Source organism: Odocoileus virginianus, chromosome 6, assembly GCF_023699985.2.
Source record: "Odocoileus virginianus isolate 20LAN1187 ecotype Illinois chromosome 6, Ovbor_1.2, whole genome shotgun sequence".
Lineage (NCBI taxonomy): Eukaryota > Metazoa > Chordata > Mammalia > Artiodactyla > Cervidae > Odocoileus > Odocoileus virginianus.
Window position 1 is genome coordinate 1,021,713 of NC_069679.1, and position 22,174 is coordinate 1,043,886.

The window sequence follows — 22,174 nt, forward strand, 5'->3', positions numbered from 1 at the left end:
TTGCAGACCCCACACTGTCCCAGGCCTCGTACCTGGATTCTAACTCTGTGCAGCCCCTTTGGAGCACAGCCTCAGTTGTACTGATTGCAGGGCCTCAGGGCCCCAGCCCAGACCTAGGAGCCTAGGCTTCTCTCATCCTGGCAGAGAAGACCAGGCATAGAGCCCTGAGTTTCTAGGAGACTTCACCAACCTGAACTCCCATCAGATCTCTGCTGCCCACCTGCCCATGTTCTGAGCAGAGTTCTGCCAAATTACTACCCTTGCCCTCAGGATCCTCAGCAAGTACTCTGTTTGTGCATAGGGGCTTCCCAGGTGGTGCTGGTGGTAAAGAACCTGCCTGCCAAGGCAGGAGATGTAAGAGACATGGGTTCGATTTCTGGGTTGGGAACATACCCTGGAGCATGGAAAGGCAACCCACTTTGGTATTCTTGCCTGAATACAGTATTTTTGCCAGAATCCCACAGACAGAGGAACCTGGCAGGATACAGTCCATAGAGTCAGAGTCAGACATGACTGAAGTGACTTAGCACGCACACATGTTTCCAGACAAGACGAAGAGGAGCCTCCCTCACTTCCCACCATAGAGACAACTGTGCTTTGATCTCATGCCCAAGCCTTGTTCTACCAGGCCAGGATCTACCGTGCCCACGGCCAAGGCCGTCTGTACAGATGGCAGCTTGTGATGGCAGCACTTCAGGCTGTACTAATGATGATGTCCTTTGCAAGTAAGAACACAAATACCAGCCTTCTCCAGGATCCTGAGGTCTCAACATAATCACCTCTGAGACCACTGACCATTCCCACTGACCACTAAGCTCTTTGTTCCAGAGCGTCTGGGTCTTGTCTTCTTTTGGAAAGGTGACTCGTGGAAGGTGACATTGGAAATTGTATTTTACCAAGATGAGATCTGGCCTGTGTGTTAAGTTGCAGCTGTCTTCTGGTGCCTTATGAAAACTGTGTTTTATGACCTCTTGGTCTTAACCTGCCTGAATGACATGCCAAGTAAGCTTCTTTACTGAGCATTCTAAGAACCAGTGTTCTGGAATATCTTCTACCCACTGTACATGCCTGCTTTGCCTGTGGTAACCTAAAGAAATGTATTCTTGAGGTCTCTTCAGTGGAAATCCTGGTCCAACTTCTGTTCTTCCAAACAGTGCCTGAGCCTACATCCCCAGAAAGCTTCAGTAATAAGCTTCCTCTTTTGGAGACAAGAATTTCACAGCATTAAGGTGACATCTGGGGTAGTGAGTCAAAGGGAAAAGATGGAGCCACCGTACTTTTAGGGCACGCACTAGTAACCTGACTCTGCCTCTCATGGGCTGAATGAAAGGGAGAGGAGAGAAGGAAAGGAGCTTCGTTCCCAGCACTTCGGGGAGCAAGTAAGTGCCTCATAGCTGCAAATGTTGAATATTTGGTAAACTATCACTTAGTCCTAATGCCAAAATGAGACTTTCTGCTATCTCCCTTGAAATTGACAATAGCCTGGGGTGAGTTTGATTTAACTTTCCATCCGTCAGAAGATGGGAAGCTATGTTCTTGAGGTTTGCAGAAAACTTCTGGCAAGTGAGGGGAAACTTCACCTGATCTCTCAGGTCCCATTATTAAAGAACTTGTACTTCCAGGTTGCCACTGAATACAGAAATGAGCTCAAGTTGTATCATGGGAGATCTAATGTTCACATAGGGTGCATTTTTATGCAGGAAATGGTTAATAATGGTGCCCAGAAAACTCTTCTTGATAGCAGGCATGGAACAAAAGGATAGGTCATTTTTAAAATGGTTTTTATCAGCAGGAATGGATTTAGTCTAAGTGTAGAAAAAGCGAAAACATGAATTAGACTAACTATTAATACCAAAATTTTCCATCGTTAACATTCATGGTGTTGCTACTTCTTAAAATAAAAAGCCATTTGTGGTCCAGAGTTGGTCAGCATCAATACCTATGGGTCATGCTAAAAATAGAAGTGAATCTAACTTCCTGAAAGCATACCACATGCATTTTTAATAGCTAGATCCTATGGGGGAAATCAGCATGTCTATTATTAAAAAAGGAAAAGCTGAGCCTTAGAACACTAATCTGGAACATGAAGATTATGCAAGACAGATTCTGGACATGGAAATGATAATTCTCCCTGCAACAGGAAAATAGTTTAATAGAGTTCAATGTATTAACAAACCTGTGGTCAAATGTTAAAAAAGAAAATCTAGTCAGTGATAAACAGAAGACCCAAAGGGAATATTCAAAGGTGAGCTATAAAGCACTCAGATACAGATGATCCAGAGCGCTTGCTATGGAGCTTACGGAAGTAACAGAAGTCACTGGAAGAAAAAGAGAAGGGAAATACTCAGAGAGATTCCTCTTGCCACAAAGTGGGCACCTGGGTTTAGTTTTTCATTCTAAATTAAAACACACATTAAAATTGTGGGAATGCTAGAGGCTTCTCAGTCTGCAGTAGTGGTGTTACTCCTCTGCGGAAGGCACTGCAGAATTTGAATCTGTCATCATTGCATGTGGAAAGACCCTTGACAAGTCTCATTTTGGAAAGAGATGCTCAAGGAGGAATATAGAAGGCTAACTAAATGTTTGAACAATTATTCGAAATAGCACCTCTCACACAGAAGACATTGTGTTGGGGCAGTTGGTGGGCTTTCAAGAGGCTGTGGGGCTATAGGAAATGAGGCAGATTTCCTGAGAACCAAGCTGGTGAAAAGGTGAGCCTGATTATGCCTGGTTTTGCAAAGAGGTTTGTCTTATTATGGGGTTAGCATGGAGTGGGCCTCCTTGGTGCTCAGACGGTAAACAATCTGCCTGCAATGCAGGAGACCTGGATTTGATCCCTGGATTGGGAAGATCCCCTGGAGAAGGGAATGGCAACCCATTCCAGTATTCTTGCCTGAAAAATTCCTTGGACAAAGGAGCCTGGGAGGCTACAGTCCATGGGGTTGCAAAGAGTCAGACACGGCTGAGCAACTAACACTTTGGCTTCACTTCAGGGTAGGAGTACTTGTAAGTACTGAAGAGATGATCCTGTGAAGTACACTGAGCCGGCGGGGAAGCTGCTTACCACTGCGGGCACCTGGGCGCTCTCCCACCGTGTGGAACGGTCCCCAGAACTGTCCCTCCACAGGACAAAACATGCACCCATGCACTCCCACTCCTCAGCGGTCGGACCCGCAGGCCCGCTGCACAAGCCCCGGGGTGGCTAAGCCGGAGACTTGCTGAGTCACTCCGGCCACTTTGTTGTTCCGTTCTTTCTCTGTGCCGAAGGCTCCCGGCGGGAACAGATGTGAGACACGGCTAGGCTGAGGCATGCACTGGGCCGTCATTGAGAGCGGTTTGGAGTGGGCGAGTTGCCTACTCACAGGCGCGACTCTCCCAGGTATCTGCTAACTATGACTGGGGCTGCATGATGTGTGGGGTGGCTTCTGTTTCTGTGGCCTCTGTTCAGGCACGGGGCTCCTCTTCCCGGGATGGAGAGCTCAGGAACGCAGACTGCACGCTCTTATCAGTAGTCGCGTCCACTGAGGCTGGACGTTTTCTGAGAGACAAAGATAGTTGATTCTAGCCACGTGGATACCTACGGGAGCAAACCTGCATAGAGGGAGACATTTCTGGACCTGTGGAGTATTCCCAGGGATCAGCCCTGGAGAGCTTACAGTCTCCTTTGATTTAGTTCTTCGCTTCTTAACAAGCAGGGTTTCCAGACATCAAATTATGCCTCTTTTTACCAAGGGATGTCTCCTGTGGGTATTTCCGCTCCCGTCCACATCTCCACCCTCACACATTCTTCTAGAGGACACACTGCTTTCCCCTCGGAGCCAGAAGAGGAGGCTGGCGATGTCTTTTTTTTTAAATTAATTAATTAATTTATTTTACTTTACAACATTGTATTGGTTTTGCCATACATTGACATGAATCAGCCATGGGTGTACATGTGTTCCCCATCCTGAACCCCCTCCCACCTCCCTCCCCATCCCATCCCTCTGGGTCATCCCAGTGCACCAGCCCCGAGCATCCTGTATCATGCATCAAACCTGGACTGGCGATTCATTTCACATATGATAATTTACATGTTTCAATGCCATTCTCCCGTATCATCCTGCCCTCGCCCTCTCCCACAGAGTCCAAAAGGCTGTTCTATGCATCTGTGTCTCTCTTGCTGTCTCGCTTACAGGGTTATTGTTACCATCTTTCTGAATTCCATATATATGCGTTAGTATACTGTATTGGTGTTTTTATTTCTGACTTACTTCACTCTGTATAATGGCAATGTCTTAAACTTCCCTTTTTCTGACCCTGCCTGGAGCAACTCCTTCCCTGGCAATTTGAGCAGAAGATTCTTCCAGAACTTGAGTTTTCACTGAGCTAATTTTCTTTTTTCATGTTCAGCCTTCCATCTGGACTCCTAAAGTTTCCATTTTGCCTGTTAAGATCCTGAAGCCATTCTGGCTTTAAGCAAATGTTTACCAAACACAAGCTATGATCTAGGGGCCGACAGATGGAGATGTCTTTCTTGTTTTCTCAATAGAAATGAACTTGACACACAGCTCAATTTAAGTCAGCAGACGTTTGCGGAGAATCTTCCATGCGCCAGATACTCTTCTAGAGCTGGGAATAGTGTCAGCACAAGAACGCTTTCAGCTGCGAGGAAAAGACTCTTAACTTGAAGTGGCTTTTTTAAAATAAATTCATTACCAGACAGCGGAGGTAGGGCTGATCCAGGTGTAGCGCAGGGGTCTGGCTCCACTTCTCTGAAATTCACTTGGCTCTTACATCCTTCGTGTGTTTTGTCACTAGACTACTTCCCGTGCATGATTGCAGGACATTTGGAAAAGTTCCATATGTCACATTTAGGCATGATAATGTCTAAAAACAGAAACGAGACTTCTGTTCTTCATTCACATTTTCAGAAGTGAAGAAGTCATTCCCAAAACCTCTGTAGAGGTGTGTTCCCTTCACATATCATTGGTCAGAATCATGTAACAGGTCTGTGCACAAAAACCAACCACTGGAAAGGGGGATGGGATTGTATGACTGGTTTGGACCAATCAAGATGTACTGAGGCCAAGCCCTAAAGCATGTGGCCATGTGAAAAGTGGTGGATGTTGGCTCTTTGAAGGGATCACAAGTCAGAGTGAGCATCTCTCTTGCTGGCAGCAGGAAGAAGAGAGTGGTGGATTCACCTGGGAGAAGATGTGTGGGCTGCCACCACCGTGGCGCTTCAGTACCAATAACGGCAGAGAGGACTGGGCTCATTCTCCTGAGGCCCACCCGGCTGCAGATCTACACTTGAACAGATGCAACCTTGAAAGGACTGATCAGTAAAAGAAATCTACCCAGAACCTAGAAAGAGGGCCATACGCCTCAATTTTGAAATTCTTCTTACAGAGCTTAAAAGACCTAGCCATCAAGTAAGAATGATTGGTAGCATAATGTCTAGCAGAAAGTAGACTTATGGTTCATGAAGCTGAAGTCATGGAAGTTCAAAATAGGAGATTACCTGGACATAGGAAAAACTGCTCCAAATCAGGCACCACCTCCTTCAGTGCACGTAAGACTACATAAAATTTTATTTGCTCTTGCTTACATTTATTTTTCAGTCAATCATTATTAATATACTTATATTATCATTATATACAATTATCACATTATTAATATAATTACTAATATAATAGTTATAATAATGACTATTGCCATTAAGGCTTTAAACTCTAAACAAATTATAATTCATCTATTTAGGAATTAGATTTGGTAGTGTGATGGTATGAATTTTAATAGAATTCCAAGCCCTTCTGTAAAATACAAAGAAAAGTGCTTAGTTAGTATTCTGTGTAAAACTGTGTTGTTAAACATATGAGTGCAGTTTAAAAAAATAAGGTGGATCCCTAAATAAAATCAGGATTCTAAAAGGAGGGAGTAAGATGTGTGTATATGTGTGTAAGTTGGTTTGGGTGCTAGCAAGGCAACCAGCAAAGTTGGACAGAAGGTTGATTTGGTACCTTTTCAAATAGGACTGGTCATTCCTTGTAGTTTCTTATTGCTTACAAATATTTTTAAGCTTGCCTTTTATTCAAGTAAAATAAGAATTTTGGCCAATAACTGCAACATTTTGAGTCTTTTTTCAAAGGAAGGACTGAAGTTCCTTCTGTTATTCAGGCTCTCCTTCATGGCTCCATCCTTCCTTGTGTGCCTCTGGTTTTCGTTAGAAACTTACTTGAGGGAGTTATTTATTTATTTATTTATTTATTTTGAAGTCTAGGAGGAAGGAGAACGCCTCCAAAAAGTATGTTCATTTCCTTCTGCCAGTGCCCTGGGAAATTACCAGTCTAATACTAAATTGAATTCATAGTTTAATGGATATTTGGAAGTTTTTTACTTTTAAGTAAAGCATTCTAAAGCACAGAAGCTCCTCATCAAAGTTTGCTCAGGACTAAGAGTACTACTAATTGGAATGAACATCTTTGTGTATATTAAACTGGTAAGCATAAGGCAGGTTCAGAGGGCTTCCCTGGTGGCTCAGTAAGTAAAGAATCTGCCTGCAATGCAGGATACCCAGGTTTGATCCTTGGGTCGGGAAGATCCCCTGGAGAAGAGAATGTCTCTCCACTCCAGTATTCTTGCCGGGAGAATTCCATGGACAGAGAAGCCTTGTGGGCTATGATCCATGGGGTCACAAAGGTTGCAAAGAGTCAAGATAACAGAGCGACTAACACTTTCACTTTCAAGGTAGGATTTGAGTCTATGGAGTGGCATGAGTCTAGGAGCTAAAATTATCAGGAAAGGTGCAAAGTGACCTGGAGGTCTGAACATATTCAATATATTTCAATATTTCAATTGAACTATATTCAATATTTGTAATAACCTATGATGGCAAATAGATGGGGAAAGTGGAAACAGTGGCTGACTTTATTTTTGGGGGCTCCAAAATCACTGCAGATGGTGATTGCAGCCATGAAATTAAAAGACGCTTACACCTCGGAAGGAAAGTTATGACCAACCTAGACTGCATATTAAAAAGCAGAGACATTACTTTGTCAACAAAGGTCCATATAGTCAAGGCTATGGTTTTTCCAGTGGTCATGTATGGATGTGAGAGTTGGACTATAGAGAAAGCTGAGCGCCAAATAATTGATGCTTTTGAACTGTGGTGTTGGAGAAGACTCTTGAGAGTCCCTTGGACATCAAGGAGATCCAATCAGTCCATCCTAAAGGAAATCAGTCCTGGTGTTCATTGGAAAGACTGATGCTGAAGCTGAAACTCCAATCTTTTGGCCACCTGATGCAAAGAGCTGGCTCATTTGAAAAGACCCTGATATTGGGAAAGATAGAAGGCAGGAGGAGAAGGGGATGAGATGGTTAGATGGCATCACTGACTCCACGGAGATGAGTCTGGGTAAACTCCGGGAGTTGGTGATGGACAGGGAGGCCTGATGTGCTGCGGTTCATGGGGTCGAAAAGAGTTGGACACAACTGAGCAACTGAACTGAACTGATGATGGAAAAGAATATGAAATATATATATATATATACACATATATGTAACTGAACACTTTCTGTACACCTGAAACTTAACACTATATTGTAAATTAACTGTACTTCAATTTTTAAAAGTAATGGCTGAAATAATCTGATAAGGTAAGATTCAAAGCTGCAGGTTTTAGAGAGAAGGGATGAAGAATGTTTTGGAAGCAGCAATAAGGAACAAGAAGGATATCACCTGCTTAATTCCAGACAGTGATACAAGAACTGGAGAACTGCTGCGGTTCATGGGGTTGCAAAGACTCGGACACGACTGATCGACTGAACTGAAAGGCTTAATGAGATTAGGTTCAAAACAGTGTTGGGAAACTCTGAGTTTTGGGGGTAAGAAGGGTGGGTGTCTATGCCTTGCTTTTGATCCCTGATGAGGAAAGTAAGGAGAACTGGAGAGGTGTAGCCTTGGACTGAGTGCGTGAGGCTCTCTCTAGACTCCAGTTCTGGAAGCTAGAGGATCCTTTGAGCTTGCAGGAGCACCTTCATACAGGGCTAGTGCTCCAGGGCAGAGCCTGTGTAAAACCTCACTCTGGTTAGTAAAAGGGGAAAGGGAACTATTCTGTGCCCACCATGTGCTAGGCACTGTGCTTCTTGAGTATGTTATCGGTTTTAATCAATATGGCATCTGTGCTGAGTAAGAATTATTTTTATTGAGCCCATTTTGTAGACATGAGGATGGATCTTTGATCTCCTTAGGTGTCTTTAACAGCTTGCTTTGTAGCATCACAAGCACCCACTATACGAAGGAACACAATTCCTGATTTGTAAGTGTGTAGTGACTTCAGAACACTGGAATTTGTGGGGACAAGGAAGGTGTTCACTTTACCTTCCATCAGCGCCTACAGGACACGTGCTTTAAGGAGAGAAACATGTCTTTGGTAATGAAGGCATGAAGATGACAGCTCTGAGTGTCTGATCCAACAGGCCTGGGGCCAAGAGGTGCACTAGGTGAGACCTCAAAATGAGAGTGGCTGCGGAGGGACTAGCCAAGGGGCCTCTGCACACCATCATGTGAGTGCTCTCAAGAGACAAGCTCTGCTCCAGAGAGACAACATGCAAAAACCCTCCTCCAGCAGGACCTGGTCTTAAATTGGCCATTTCCTGCAAACATACACTCAGGAATTTTCCTGTAGGAGCTGTTATCTTCAAGTGCATCAAGACATGAAAATTCAGCAGCAAGAAAAATTTATACACTCCTTTAAATATCTTCCATAGACAGCACAGGGGAATGATTTAAGGGAGAGAGAATAACAGCACATTGATCATTTTTAATGTTTGTTTCACAGTTTTCTGAACTTCTGTCACTGGAGACATAACCCATTATACCATAACATTTGGGGGGGGGGGAGTCCTCAAGAGGGTATCCACTTGAAAACCCAATGAATTACCAGCACATTTTGCAAATGGCAGCTCAAAATTATGCACATACACACATACATATGTAATAACATAAGCAATCTGGGTAAGACATGATTTTTTTTAATTTTTACAATTTTATTTCTAATACTGGATTTATAGGCACCCTCATGAGATATATTTTCCTTCTGAAGGTAACAACAATAATTTTAGCCTATATGTCATGCTAAGTCGCTTCAGTCATGTCTGACTCTGTGCAACCCCATGGACTGTAGCCCACCAGGCTCCTCTGTCCATGGGATTCTCCAGGCAGGAAGAATGGAGTAGATTGCCATCCCCTTCTCCAGGGGATCTTACTGACCCAGGGATCCAACAGGCATCTCTTAGACTAACCTGCGTTGGCAGGCAGGTTCTTTACCACTAGTGTCACCTGGAAAGACCTTTAGCCTATATGAAGTGAAGTAAAGTGAAAGTCGCTTAGTCCTGTCTGACTCTTTGCAACCCCATGGCCTATATAGTCCATGGAATTCTCCAGGCCAGAATACTGGAGTGGGTAGCCTTTCCCTTCTCCAGGGGATATTCCCAACCCAAGGATCGAACCCAGGTCTCCCACATAGTGGGTTGGAGTGGGGGATTCTTTACCAGCTGAACCACAAGGGAAGCCCTTAGCCTATACAATTAACTTAAATAATTTGTTAATGCAGAAGGATCCATGAAATGAAATGAGTATGCTCCCTGATTTTCATGTTGCCTGACCACTTTTCAGGACCACACATGGTTACAAATTGCAAAATCTTTAACCAAAACGAGACCCAGGAAAGGTTTTCAAGACCAGTGCAGCAGGTGAGGTTCTATGGTACATGGGAATCATATCTTAAATTCTGGAGTACCCAAAATGGAGAGAAAGGCAAGTTACAGGCCAAGGATTGATTGTATTTTCTTCCCTCCACAGTTATGAGGCGTCGTGGCATAGACCAAGCGGTAAGCTCACATTATGGCACTGCCGAGGGTGAACAGCCTCACGTGCCCATCACCCTCTCTGGGCTGCAGGCTGCCTTAGGTGCCAGAGACCTTGTTTCCCCTCATGTAGTATTTACATTTATATCCACACATCCATCCATTCAATCATCCAGGCACATTTACATGAATAGAACATACTGGCAGATAGACTCTGTGTGTGTGTGTGTGTGTGTGTGTGTGTGTGTGATTTCCACTCACGGAAGCCTACACAGGCACTGTACTTTCTCTCGTTTCAGGTCACCCATCACCCGAGCAGTGATCAGCGGGAAGGCACCTGCCTCTGCAGCTGATTCCCAGCCCGCTTTAGTTCAGTGTGAGCGCGGAGCTGGTTGGGTCGGGGATAGGGGAAGCCCTGCTTCCCGCAGCGTCCAGCGGGCAGCATCGGAGATGGGGGGAGGAGGGGGAAGAAGGGGCGGCGGCCGGGGGTCCACGGGAAGCAACGCCCCCCTCTGCGCTGCCTTGGTGGCCGCTCCAGCCCCGGGTGTGGCCTCGTCGGGGCAGGTTTCTCCGGAGCTGCTGAACCGCGCCACTTTGAAATGGGGGAGAACTCCTGCTGGCGTCCCCAGCACTGAAAGGGGCGAAATGTTACTGAAAATACTAACAAAATTCCCCTGGCTGTTAAAACAATTAAAAAAAAATTATTAGGTACCTTCCCCCCCAAAGGCCATTTCAGATGTCTGCCTGTGAGTCCGGCTGTCTGGCCCTACCTAGCATTGGGGTGACCCCAGGCAACCGGCAAAGTTTCCTCCCGTTTGCTTCAGCTGCGCCCCAAGATTCGCCTCCACTTGTATGTCAGCGAGGGGGGGCGAGGAGGGGGAGCTGGGGCCACCTAGCCCGGCCTGGTGGCTCCCGGGGAAGCCAGTCAAAGTTAAACAGGCCAGCCCCCAGGCCCCAGAAACTGGAGGCGCGCCTTTTCCCCCTAGGCACCAGCGGGCTCCCACACTCGGGATTCCGTGTGGTCCCACCGGACAGACTCCGGGCGCCGCCCCCAGGTGCGCAACGCACCGTCACACCCAGTGACTAACTAAGGATTGGGTCCGTTTTCACCCTCCTGCTGCGAACTCGGAGCCCTGACTTCTCCAAAAGTACCTGCGACTGGGGGGTGACCCTACCCGCCCCCATCCCGCGCCGCCGCAGCGCCCAGGACGCCGACTCCCCGGAGCGCGCTGGCCCGCCCCGCAGCGAGTCGTGCGCGGCCGCCGCCGCCCCCGCGCGCCGTGACTCCCTCCCCGCGCGCCGCTCGTATTCTCGCCACGCCGCCGCCCGGCACTGCAGCACCGGGGGGCGGAGGCGAGGCGAGGCGGCGGCGGAGGAGGAGGACCGCAGCGGGCGAGCCCCGAGCCGCTCACCCGCCCCGCCTCTCGCGGCTGACCGGCTCCGAGGAGTCGCCACTCCGCGCGCTGCGGGAGAGCGCGGCAGACGGAGGCGCCCCGGAGGAGCGAGGCTGAAGGCTGAAGGCTTGACTCTGTCCTAGGGAGTGGGTGCCCGGCTGCTGGCGCGGTGAGTAAGGGACCCTGGCAGCGGTGGCGGATTTTCCCGCCGCTACTTCTTGTCCCTCCGGGACCCGCAGGCCGAGCGCTGCAGCCTGGGGAACTTTTCGTGGCCTTTTAGATAAAGCAACTTTGCCCCACCCGCCCACGGGAAGGTGGTTGCAGGTGCGAGGTGCTGCCCGGCCGGCCGGATGCCTTTGCGGGAGCAGGATCGAGGAAGTAGGGGTAAAGCAGACAGTGACCCCCGGTTGCCTGGGGTTGTTGTGGGGGAAGCGGGAGCGCTTTATCCTCGATTCCCGACGGAGGAAGGTGGGCAGCTGCGGCGGTTGCGGGGGCCGCGCCCGCCTTCTGCAGGGACCTCCACTATCCTTTGCTTTTGTGATTCGATGGGCAGGAGGAGGCTGCTTTAAAACCAGAAGCTCCGAAACCCTGGCCGGATGTCCGACCGCGCCTCGCCGGTACCCTTGTGCCGCAACCCAGCCTTGGGCTCAACTTTTTAGCCGGGAATCCCTTTGCCGAGGGGCGGGCGGCGGGAGATCGGAGGCAGCCGCAGTGGGCGCTGCGGGAGCCTAAAAGAAACACCTGGGATGTAAAGACTGTTCTCGGCTCAGACCTTCGAAGCCGCGTCTAGTGTCCGCAGGAGAACAAGCGAGGGCTGGGGAGCCCGGAAAGCCGCGGGGCTGTCTGTGAGTGTCTGCGCTCGACCACACTGTGCCTTCATTCAGTAAAACCCGACTGAGCGCTCACTGTGCGCCAGGCGCGGCGACAGAGCTCCACTGGTGTGAAGCTCCGCGGGGAGAGGGGCCGTCACCTGCAAATAAACTACCGAAGTGATTTCAGGTGCTGAGCAGGGCGGCGGAGGCGATTCCCCCACCTCACTGACCCTTTCTCTTGGCGGGCTCTTTCCCCCCGCTTCTGGGTTCTAGAACTGGGAAGACTTTCCTCCAGCGTGCCGAGGGGACCGCCTGGGGCTGGGCCCACCAGGACTGCGGAATACGGTGATGAACTTGGCTGGGGGGCAGCGGGCACCCCGCCGCAGATGCTTCACCCAGAGCCTTCGCGGGGGCGGAGAGGGAGGGGCTGAGTCACACGGGCTGGAGGTGCGGCCGGGACGGCCCGAGCCGGGGTGGGCGAGTCGGGGCGGCGGAGCGGGCGAGGTGGGGGGTGATGGAGAGCGCTCGCGTCACTGGCTGCGTGTGCCAGTGATGCAAATACGGGCCCGCGAGCGGGGGCGAGGGCGGGGGATGCGGGAGGCAGCGGAGTCTCCGTCTGGGAGCGCGCGTGTGTGCGTCAAAGGCTCTCGCAGGATGGATGTCCTGCGGCGCCCCCGGCGCGGGCCGCGGCGACCAGGGGAGGCGCGGGTGGAGGCGGGCACCGGCGGACTGCGGCGGGGGCAGGCGGGCGGGCGGCGGCGCCCGGCGGCGAGGGAAGCCCCGCAGGGCCCCGGTCGCGGGCCGGCCGGCGGCTCCGCAGTGCACCGCAGTGCCGCCAAGGCGCCGCAGCGGCCGGAAGCTCCCCGGGGACCGAGAAGATGGAGCGTCTTTTGAGGCGCCGCGACAGGGATTCCCTGACGGTCTCCTCCGACTCTGGACCTCCTCCCTTCATTCTTAACCGACTGACAGGGCGAGAAGGAAAGTTGTTTCAGTTCCATTCCTATCCTTAATCCTGGGGGAGAATTGGGTATTAATCCTGCATCCGCTCATTTTCAGTGGCCGGTTCCAAAAGGCCTCGTGCTCCCGGCCAGTTTTCCTGTGAAAGCTTTGATGCTGAGGTTCTTCGGATTCTGTAGCTCTGATCCATTCCTTCACCGTTCTTCAGGAGTTTTGTTAGGAGGCCCGGCCTCTAAGTGGAGCTTGAGAAAGGCTTGCAAAACGATGTGCTCGCGTTCCTCCTAAAAATGTGTTGAAAACCTTACTGCAAGTGCATTCTCTGGTAAAGGATAAAAAGCCCAGCCACATTTCTTCCTATGTATTAACAAAAGGACCCCACTTTCTGGAAACCTAATGGCAAAGATTTTTCTACCGGCTTTCCTGAATGAGCCCACATCGGCAGGATGTGTGGCAGAAGGATTGAAGGGGTGATGGAGTTGAGGGGCTAACGGGAGAAAGGAGGGCATAGTTATTAAAGAGAACAGAGTAAAAGATCCTAGTCTCATTTTCCCCAAGTATTGTGTTATGTCACCACCTTATGTTATGGGCAAGTGACTTACCCTTTTGGGTTCATCCTCCGTGTTTGAGAAATGTGAAAAATAGCTGAGACTAGCTCTTATTAAAAAGTTGTTTTGAGGACAAAAGAGAGCGTCTCAGAGAGTTATGGACGTACATATTCTGTATGAATGGAAAATGTTATAAAACAAAATCCCTTTAAGGAAAGAGAAAACATATATTTTCAAAAAGTCTGGCGACTTTCTCCGGCACTGTTCCTTTAATGAAATTTGGCCTTCAGTGTCAGCAAATGCAGACAATAGACTTTTCCTAGCAGTCTAATATAAAATCAAATGCCATTAGCTGCTGGCTGTCTGGAGGAGAGGGGCGGGGTGGGGGGGGGGGAAGCTATGGATTGCATCTGAGTGTTTTGGTGATGTAGTGGAGAAATTAAATTTATTTTTCATGACCCAATGACATTTGAAAGTAGCCTTGGGTCGGAGCATCATACTAGCCTAGGAGCTTTTAGGTAAAAATCCTACTCATTATTAATACTGTCATATTCTGTAAGGGTGGAAGGTCCCTCAGAAAACAGGATGTAGTTTCCACCCTCAAGACGATTACTGCAGAAGACATCAAAATGTGCAGTATATTACCTGACCACAAGTACCAGAAAATCCATTTCCTGTAATTAGGGATATTAGCTCTTATTCGGAGGTAGACTTCTTGATGACATATTTCATGAATAAAAACATCTGAATGCCTTCCAAATCAGGTCACTGTGTTGTTATTTACGTTACTCATGCATAATGGTAGATTTCTGTGAAGAGTAAAAGTTAAAATGTCCTTTTAATTCTATGCAGCTCTATCAGGAGAAAAATCTATGATTCATCACTGCTTCTTGGTTCCATGTTGCTGAGGTTTCTGTCTGAGCCATGGTTTATGACATGGATACCATTATTCATTTAACACAAATTCATCATTTCGATGAAGTCTGTTTGTAAACCTAGGAGAGGCACCCCCCCCCCCCATCAACTTCATGCAGCTTTGGTACAACAGTGCTAAATTAATTTGAGTTTTACTTTTTAAATTACATCTCTGTTGAGTAGCCAGTGTAAAATGTTGCAGTGGATAAAATTGGAAGCTTCTTTTTTTTGGACACAACTGAAATAACAAGGGAGGATGAAGTTAATGTCTTAATTCTTGCTGGAATGAGGGTACAAAGACACTATATAGTTTATCTGAAACACCCCTTGTAATTAGGAAAGGTCAGTAGTCATTGTATATCAGGTGGTTTCCCTGGAAAGAAGTGAACAAAATGAGATGAACTTAGAGGGCTGGATTGGATGGTTTGGTCCTTTCTGGTTCTAATGTTCTTTCCCTCCATAAAATATAAGAAATATATAATACATAATATTTTAAATTTGAACTTTTCTTATAAATAGAATATAAGTGATTTTTAAAATTAACTCATTGAAATTTTACATGGGAACATGGGCTGTGTATTTGTAATCAGTCTGCTAGATTTTGTATTATGCCATGAGGGGTATGAGTTAAAACATTTTTAAAAGACCAGAGTTGAGAAATAATAATCTCAGTTTAATGTAAAGTGAATATTGAGTTCAATTTAACATGACAACACTTTACATGTTTTCTCTTGACCACCTAGAGCACACCGTGCCTGCTGTATCTTTCCCTGCGGACAGTAGGTAATACAAATGATTTGAAGCAGACACTGTAAACTGTATTGATGGGCTTTAGTCTTCTTAGAGCACTCAGGCCTTCTTATAATTTAAGAGCACGGATGAGATTTATGACAAGGTAAAGTGCTTTCTCCCGTCATTTCCCATTCTTTGAGAACCCTGTGAACTAGAAGTCCTAGAAGAGTCTAATAGATCAGATTTCTAGAACAGCCGTGTGCTCCCCCAGGTCGCTTGTCCAGGTGGAGATTTCTGAGCCCCATCCCAGGCATCCCAAACGCGTGGTTTCCTGGGTTGCCCCGAGTGTGCGGTTTGTCAGGCGCTGTCCCGTGGGTTGGACGCTGTCGTTTGGGGACCACAGTTGCAGGAACACTTGAACAGTCCTTGGCCGTGCAGCAGGGACCCGGAACACATGGACTGTCTAAGCTGTGTTGTTCTCTGTGGTGCTGATGGAATATCTGCTCGAAACTTCCACAGGAGTCGCATTCTGGCTTGGCAAGGCAGGTTTCGAGATGTCTGGCTTCTTTGGTAAGAGGCAGAGGCAGAGTGAAGTCTGTGTTCGGGAGGATCTGGAGACAGACGGGCATAGGCCGAGGGAGCATGACGTATGACGGGTCTGTCTACTGGCATAAAGACTGAAAACCTTGGCCTTCAAAGTCTGCAAGGCTCTGGGTGGCCTAGCCCCAGCTCACTTACCATAACCTCGGGTTACATAACCCCGAACCTCTCCCATCCCAGAAGCTTTCAAACACCCGTCTTCTCCTGCTGTGGCAACCTCATCTCTTGCTCCAGCCTGCCTTCCTCGTGTTACTGCCCTATGTTATTTAGGTTCCAGTCCAGCTTTCTCTTCCTGAAGAAGCCTCCTGAGCCGCTTTTGTGAGGTTAAAATGCCCTCTCCCATCACAGTGTGCTTTTCCTTATCCGTAAGCTTGTCAGAGAAAAAGAGCATGCTCAGTCAAATTTGAATTTTAACATAAATGTCTCAAATACTGCATGAGCCATATTAAGCATTATTATTTATATGAAATTTCAACTTATCTAGACATTCTGTATTTTTATTTGCTAAATCTGGCAACTCTGTTTATAAAGTTCATTAATTTTGCATTTCTCTTTTTAAAAAAATGAGATTCTTTCATGAATAGCTCTCTCTCCTGACTAAGTTGTTAAACTCAAAGAAGCCACAGACAGGACTGGGGAGAGGTGGTTGTTTTATCTTGCTGTTTTCTCCCTAGAAGGAGCTCAGGAAACGTTATCAGATGAATTAATGAGCTGTTTGAGAAAAATGGTGTAACCATAGACAAGTTTCTTAACCTCTCAGAGCCTTAATTTCTTAAGCTGTGAAAAGATGTTTTTATATCTACTTTTTAGGGTTGTGTGTGAAGGCTAAATAGGAAAAATATACATAAAGCTCCTACCTTGTAGGCACTGTACACTAAAAGGTAACTTTTCTCTTCTCCCAATGTTTGTCTTGTAAAATGAAAGCGTTCCTTTTTAATATATGAAATCCTACTTCCTTTTATTGTAATGCAATCCTGAATGTTTCTGGACTGTTTAACCAAAGGCAAGGTGCTCTGGAGACTCAACCATGCAGTTATAGCAGTGCACCCATCTGGTGAACAGCGATTTCTGGGGCTGGTTCATGGGTCTGTTGTGTGTATAGTCACAGTCACTTGTGCGTGTGTGTGTGTTCAGTCGTGTCCAACTCTTTTGTGACCCCGTTGACTGTAGCCTGGCAGGCTTCTCTGTCCATGGGATTTTCCAGGCAAGAACACTGGAATGGGTTACCATTTCCTTCTCCAGGGGGTCTTCCCGACCCAGGGACCGAACCCACGTCTCCTGTGTCTCCTGCATTGGCAAGTGGGTTCTTTACCACTGAGCCCCCGGGGAAGTCCTAGGGAGGCTCTTTTGTTTGACTTATGCTCTGCCATCGCCTTCTGAAATTCCTTGAACAAAGCACCCCCCGTTTTCCGTTCACATTGGACCTTGCCAGTTACGCTGTGCGTCCCGGTAACCTGTGCACGTTTGTATATAGCACGTGCCTCGGGAGTTTTATATTTTGTCTTCATAATGACTCTAGGACCTTGCATTACTCAGAGAACTTGTGGTTTCCCTGTAGCTTATAACTGATTGAACAAAATTCAGTGTTCCTTGCACTACTCCCTGACTGTCTTCACCTGGTTATGACCAGAAGGTGTAACCATATCTTTGCCTAAGCTCCGGGAGCTTTGGAAGAGCTAGTCTTAGGTCTCCTATCCTTCGGTCACCTTCCTTTCCCCTCGCTGCTCTTGCAGTTGCTGAGCCAGGGTCTCAGAATTGCAGGTCTGCCTTTGTAGGAAAACCGGGACCACCAGCAGCTGTTTTAGGCAGGTGTCTCCTCCACTACTCAGGTTTTAAAATCTGCAGGTTCACCCGAGATAAATAGTCATCTTGGAGGGTTGCAGTTTTTCTCAGAGAGGTATCTGAGATGTTTGTTCTTTGCTCTCAATCACTCAGATGAGTCACACAGCACTGGAGCCTCTGCGGCAAGAACAGCCACGCGTTTTGGCAGTAGGTAGAGAAGGTGACCCACTTTGTCATGTCAAGCTCTGACTAGCAGATCCGCTGGAGAAGGGATAGGCTACCCACTCCAGTGTTCTTGGGCTCCCCTTGTGGCTCACCTGGTAAAAATCTGCCTGCAAGGCGGCAGACCCTGGTCCGATCCCTGGGTTGGGAAGGTACCCTGGAGAATGGAAAGGCTACCCACTCCAGTATTCTGGCCTGGAGAATTCCATGGAGTGTGTAGTCCCTGGGGTCGCAAAGAGTCGGACACCGACTGAGTGACTTTCAGTTTCACAGCCTGTTTTAAGATGCACTTATCTTAATATTACTATTTTTAGTAGTTCTAAGCATACCATTTTTTTCTTTATGCCATTTTTGTACTCATGTGTATTTGTATTTAAGAAGCGACTGTCCAGTGATTCCTTGGAGCCATTCTCAAGTTTGCCCTCATATTCTTCTTTTCAACACGTAACAGCATTGCCCCAGTTTACACCCATTAAATACAGTATGAGCAGCATTGAACACACAAGTAATTTAAGTATAAATATTATTATTTTTTGAAATATCCAATTAAATCTGCGGCCTGGGTTTCCTGTTGGCCACATCAGTGTGAGGGAAGTTATAGACCCACAATAACATCTACAGCCATTTCTCTGGCCCTGTTCTCCCCCCAGTTGTGGATTCCCAGCCTTCTTTAAAGATTTCTCACTGTTTCTCCGAGTCCTCGGGGACACTCCTGCAGTCGTCATCCCTAGCGCCCTGCAGCAACATCACTGCAGTGCTCCAAACCTGCCTGCCTGCGCCCAGGATGCCCTGGCTCCACTATTGCAGAATCCGCTGCTTCCGGCTTGTACTCTCTCTGGCATGTACTCCCCAGGGAGTTTAGAGAGTGTGTGAATGCACACGGGCTGGTGAGAGGACCCTTCGAGTGACCAATGTCCTGTGTTCACATTCACTCATCCCCTGTCCTATTATAAATAGTCCTATAATATATATAATTACATATATTATATTTTATAATTATAATTATATATATGTCCTATAATTATATTATATTATATAACTATAATTATATAGTCCTATATAATAGTCCTATTATAAATAGCCCATTATAAATAGTGGATCTGAAATTGCCTTTTGCTTGGGATGAGTCCTTCCCTGGGAGACGTTTTAGTTCTTCCCTTTCAGACATACTTCATAGTATCAGAATGTTCAGATTAATCTTCTCATTTTTGTCAGGCTGTTTATGGCATCATTACTTGCAAGAGTGGAAAACTGTAAACAACTTACATGCTCATCAGAGTATGATCACGTCAATTATAGTGCATTTAAATACTGAAATACTACACTGCCAGTGAAACAACTGAGGTGAACTGATGTGTACTGGAACTATTTTTGAAATTATGTTTTAGTGGAAAATATAGCAATTTATTAATATTAGCCAGAATATGCAGCATGTCACTATTAAAAAATTAAGGTATATTAAAAAGTCTAGAAGGATAAAGAGATCAAACTATTATCTTTGGGGAAAAATATGGAGAGGATCTGACACTTTTACTTGATATATTTCTCAATCATTTTGAGTTTTCAGCAATAGGTACGTATTAACTTTTATAATTAGGGCATCAGTAAAGGTGGTAAAGGTTAATTTCAAGATGTCCCTGTGATGCTATTTCTCAAATGTATCTAAATAAATATAATTATGTCCCAATGTTTAAGTGGTAGAAAGCCTTGCTGGTTTTTCCTGTGGATGTTTTTCCAGTTTATAATGCCAATAAGGTAATCAAAGTTTTGAGAACATAAATTAGCTTGGTAGCCTATGAAACTATTTTCATTTTGAGTGAACTAAGGCGCAAATCTATAAATGTTCAATACAGTAGCCTGTGAGAAGGACTCCTGGTTGCTGACCTAGTTTGTTAAAGCTGAGGCCCTCCCACCTCCTTCCACCCTTGTTATCAATAAATCTTATGTGTCCAGTAGCTGTCATAAGCTAGATTAACAGGCTTCACATTCTACTTTGAGGAACATTATTCATTCTACTATTGTTGTTCAGTTGCTCAGTCATGTCTGACTCTCTGCGACCCCACGGACGGCAGCATGCCAGGCTTCTCTGTCCCTCACCATCTCCAAGAGTTTGTTCAAACTCCTGTCCATGGACTTGGTGATGCCATCCAACCACCTCATCCTCTGTTGTCCCCTTCCCCTCCTGCCCTCAATCTTTCCCAGCATCAGGGCCTTTTCCAATGAATCGGCTCTTTGCAGAAGGTGGCCAAAGTATCGGAGCTTCAGCATCAGTCCTTCCAATGAATGTTCAGGGTTGATTTCCTTAAGGACTGACTGGCTTGGTCTTCATTCTCTGCTGTGACTGTGTATTTGGTAGGATTGGAGGTTAGCACTTTTTCTATCTTCTCTTCTCGTGGACCTGGCATGCCCTCCCTCCCACCATCTCTCCAACCCCCACTCTGAACATCTGCATGTTGGTTCACGGAAGAGGCTCCTACCTGTCCTCCAAGGCTCGGCTTAAAAATCACTTTTCATGGCCCTCCACAGCAGAGTTCGGGCCCCTTTGTCTGCCTCTCCAGTCCCCTTGCAGCCGTACGATATAAGTGCATCTCATCCTGTGTCATTGTGGCCCTTCCACTGGAGCTGAGTCCCTTAACTCAAGAGTTTCTAGACTCTGAGTCCCTTGAACTTCAAGGCAAGAGCCCAAAACTTTGGGATGTTTCTAACTCCTGGCACTGGACACATAGGGGCTAAATATATTTTAAATTATTAAAAAATCTTATTTTATTGAAGTATAATACACAGAAAAGTGTGCTTTTTAGAAGGGTATGGCTGAATTGATGTTTATAAACTTAGCACATGTTTTTAAACAACACCCAGACCATGGAGCAGATTGCGCCCCAGAAGCCCCTTGGGTGTCCGTTTTAGTCATAACCCCCTTCTGCTGTTCTGAGTTCAGTCCTTTGGACGTGCTTAACGTGGCTCTTAAGTGTTAGTTGCTCAGTCATATCCGACTCTTTGTGACCCAATGGACCGTAGCCCACCAGGCTCCTCTGTCCATGGGATTCTCCAGGCAAGAATACTGGAGTGGGTTGCCATTCCCTTCCCCAGGGGATCTTCCCGACCCAGGGATCAAACCCAGGTCTCCCTCGTTGCAGGCAGATAGTTTACTGCCTGAGCCACCAGAGACGCCCCGACTCTCCCTAACCTGCCCAGGTGCCTTGTTTCTTCATGCCCACCATCAGAGAAACTGCTTGACAGAGCCTTACAACTGCCGAAGCACATTAGAACGTCACGGCTGTACCAGAAGGCTGCCTCTGGACTCCCAGACGACCAGTCAACAGCGTGCTAGAGTCAGAGAAGGTTTTCTCCATGCTGCTGGCCACAGGGCAGCTCTGCCCGTGGTCTGCGTCCCCCGTGGGCAGTTCTGTCATTTGACAGCCACTCACACCGGATTCTTAAGTTTCCTTCTCTTCCCAGCTTGCTGAAATTGCACATGAATATGTATGGAATTTTGTCTTCTGCTTTTAAGCCCCTGAATAATTACAAAATGATTTCTTTTTAATAGATAAAGGCTCTAGAATTTTAAAATTTCTATTTCTTCTTGTGTCAGTTTTGGTAAGCAGCCTTAAAAAAAAATTGGCAATTTTAGCCAGGTTGTCAAATTTATTGCATAGTTATGTACAATTTTACAATCATTGCTTTGTTTTTATTTTGTGAACCCTGTGGTTCTTGTATCTAATTTATTCTCTTCACTCCTTTGGCTGTTATAGGCTTAGTTTTTTGTAAAGATTCTAGAAACTTTACAGAGTCATGCAGTGTTATCTGAAGATGTTAAAAAGTATATATGAATTACTTAAAATGAGTCCTTACCCATTTGAACCTATAATCATTGCCTGTGGTTATATGCAATTTTTAAAGCTCACTATTTCTTTTATTTATCATTATAACACAACCCTAAAAATTCAGAACGTTAGTAAGTAGATAGAATGATAGATACATTTAATTAATTTTTAATATGTGTAAATGATAGAGAGGTTTGTAGAAGATACCAAGTTATCTGAAGGCAAAAATGTTGACAAAAATTAAATACTTATGGGCTTTCTGTGGGCCTACCGATTATTTAATGATATCTGTGTTTGTAATATTGTGTGAAAAGAAGAGAAGCGAAAAGTAAAGGAGAAAAGGAAAGATATTCTTATTTGAATGCAGAGTTCCAAAGAATAGCAAGGAGAGATAAGAAAGCCTTCCTCAGCGATCAGTGCAAAGAGCAAAGAAATAAAGGAAAACAGCAGAATGGGAAAGACTAGAGATCTCTTCAAGAAAATTAGAGATAGCAAGGGAACATTTCATGCAAAGATGGGTTCGATAAAGGACAGAAATGGTATGGA

At 46.3% G+C, this 22,174-nt stretch overlaps 1 protein-coding gene across 2 annotated transcripts in view; it reads left to right on the top strand.

Moving 5' to 3' along the window:
• Positions 1 to 10,971: 10,971 nt before the first annotated feature.
• SV2C (synaptic vesicle glycoprotein 2C) overlaps positions 10,972 to 22,174 on the top strand; it is a 219,047-nt gene continuing 207,844 nt past the window's right edge. The window contains exon 1 of one of the 2 annotated variants that reach the window (XM_070468565.1): positions 10,972 to 11,408. The gene's annotated coding sequence lies outside the window, so the exon portion shown is untranslated. Of the gene's footprint in view, positions 11,409 to 12,153; positions 12,239 to 22,174 lie in introns of those variants that run through there. The other variant, XM_070468566.1, reaches the window with a different exon arrangement.